We start from the raw sequence: 2347 nt of genomic DNA on the forward strand, positions 1-2347 counted from the left end.
GGGAGACGCTCCGGCGACGGTCGCATCGCATCCGAACAACGATCGCAATCGCGAAGCCGGGGCCCGGGGCGCAGTTAGTTAGACGTACGGACTGCGTGTGTCACTATCGCGATAGAAACATATCGCGATAGCGGGTAGCGGATTTAGGTTTTCCACCCTCTCTTTTTCGTCCGTATTTCAAGGTCTTGCTTGTTTTAGGTGGTCACTGATGGATGGGTGTGCTTGGCATATGAGGAGTAAGGGGAGTTCGGGAGGGGTGAAAGGAATGGGGGGTGGGGGGCAACAAGGGCCGGATAGCAACAACCAAACACAACACAGCTGCGGGTACGGCCGCACTCCGCTTCCGAGCCGGATTGTTCACTCGGTGAAGCAGTAATGCACTGTAGCAAACGGCTCGGGAGCGGAAGAGGGGAGGGGGGGGGGCTTCAGATCGGCCAAAAAGCAAATAAAGTGCGCAACTATGAAATGATAATTTTGGGGGCCACCTTTTCCGTCTTTTTCGGTGACCGGAGGCGTGAATGTGACGACAAAAGTGACCGTTCCGTGCAGATCAGGTCTCGTCAGCCGTGAGAGCCTCGGGTAGGCAACCCGCCGGACGGACTGGTCCTGCGGGCTGGCCTACCCTGCGACGCGCCAGCGCCCGAACCCATATGTATGGTGGGTCCTCGTCCTCAATACACGGACCTCACCGGGAGTAGAGTCCTAGACTCAAACCGGGAGCGCCCGCGAGGCGAGTCGGAGGCAGTGGACAGCGAGAGTGACCACCGCTGACCCACACTAGAGTCCCCATAAGTTCGAGCATGAGCAGGTGAGGCCAAGAGAGAACCATCATTGCGGTACCGAGACCATAAGACACACGCGCACAGTCCACGCCTCACTGCGTCGACAGCCATCGAGGGGGCGGGACGCCTACGCACACAGTCAAAAAATAAAAAGGGGAAGAGGGAGACAATTCATTTCATGATGCAGGCCCAGTCTCAAAATATGTATATTACTGATTGTGTGTGGCGTTTTAGTGTGATGATTTTAAGCTATAGCAGAACTACTGAGATTTCATTTGTTCATTATGCTCTAGGTGCTACAAACATTTCAAAGACTGCAAGAGACACTAGCAAAGCAAACACGGTCAAACAAAATCTTTCCCTTTAGAAAAATATCAGCATAAAAATCACAGATAATTTCACAAAACTCCCACAATTTCACTTTCTTATCAGTCTTTTCCTCTTTGGAGAGTCGTTAGAAGTCAAGGGAACTAACATAAAACAACAAAACCTCTAAATTTTGAAAAGTAACTGAAAAATTACCAATGACCTACTCCTGAACAGAAAACATTGTGAGGTGGCTTTTAAAACACTTAATTCCAAACTGGCCGGTTTTTTAATTTGAGAACAGTATATTTATTAATGGTCATGGATAACTGCAAGGATAATTACTAAATTTTATGCGGAATTGAAATTAAATCGGATTGTTTACAATGGATAAACATTGACATTGGCAGAGTATTACCATTTAAATAAAAATAAACCGTGACAGGTCCCAAATAGTGCTACACACTGTCAACTAAAATACATCACAGGGGCAACGTCACAAGGATGGGACAATTTCTGACGAATACAATCAAAAGATGACAGTAGTTAATTGGGTTATGATCCTCATAATGGTAAAGATATAAGCCTGTCAGTGGTTGACTCACCGAGATGGAGCTGCAAGTACGTGCAGAAGACGCTGTAAGTGCTGGGACACGCTAGTAGCTGCACAAAATCAGGTACCGCAGCCAACAAACCCGGCACGTAAAAGACGGACGAAAACAAAGTAACCTCCAACACAGAAACGTCCAACCAAACCTGCGCAACGAGAAACGACGACTGACGAGCTCGGCGCTCGGCGGCGGCGGCTGCTGCTGTGTATGTGTTGCTACGCAGGCTGCGCACGGTACCGAGAGGAAATTCCCTACAAACAGCTATTCAAAGAATTCGCTCGATATCCGAGAATGGATTGTCAAAATTCAGTCACTGAACGGTCTATCACTGCGAGTTTTGTTCTTGAAAAGCCCTTGCATTTCCATTCAAATCTAAGATAACAAACTGCCTGCTGCCTGCGCGAAGCTAAGGGTGTCGACATTGGAAGGCTGAACGAAAGTCTGCGCTCTTGCCAACTTCTTCTTTTTCCCACACATGATATGCGTCATACTAAAGTCATTTACTATCTTGGAATAGAGACGAAATGTATTTTAAAGTCTTTACGTAATCTTTATTACTTATTTCTAGTTTGAAATGGCAATCGTAAAACCGACGCTGTACATCAAGTACGATTGTAACAGTTGCCGTCCTTGCGTCTTCTGCTTCGA

The 2347-nt window shown here is 47.4% G+C and overlaps 2 protein-coding genes across 5 annotated transcripts in view; both read right to left on the reverse strand.

Annotated features, from left to right (window-relative positions):
• The window catches only part of LOC113202476 (protein-tyrosine sulfotransferase), a gene marked incomplete in the record, with an annotated part of 64530 nt that extends 62475 nt beyond the window's left edge, over window positions 1-2055 (reverse strand). The window contains 1 exon segment of the mRNA XM_052273615.1: window positions 1694-2055.
• The window catches only part of LOC113202462 (mitochondrial Rho GTPase), a 19830-nt gene that overhangs the window by 2690 nt on the left and 14793 nt on the right, over window positions 1-2347 (reverse strand). The gene's annotated exons all lie outside the window — the stretch shown is intronic.

Source organism: Frankliniella occidentalis, unplaced genomic scaffold (assembly GCF_000697945.3).
Source record: "Frankliniella occidentalis isolate FOCC.00 unplaced genomic scaffold, Focc_3.1 Scaffold288, whole genome shotgun sequence".
Lineage (NCBI taxonomy): Eukaryota > Metazoa > Arthropoda > Insecta > Thysanoptera > Thripidae > Frankliniella > Frankliniella occidentalis.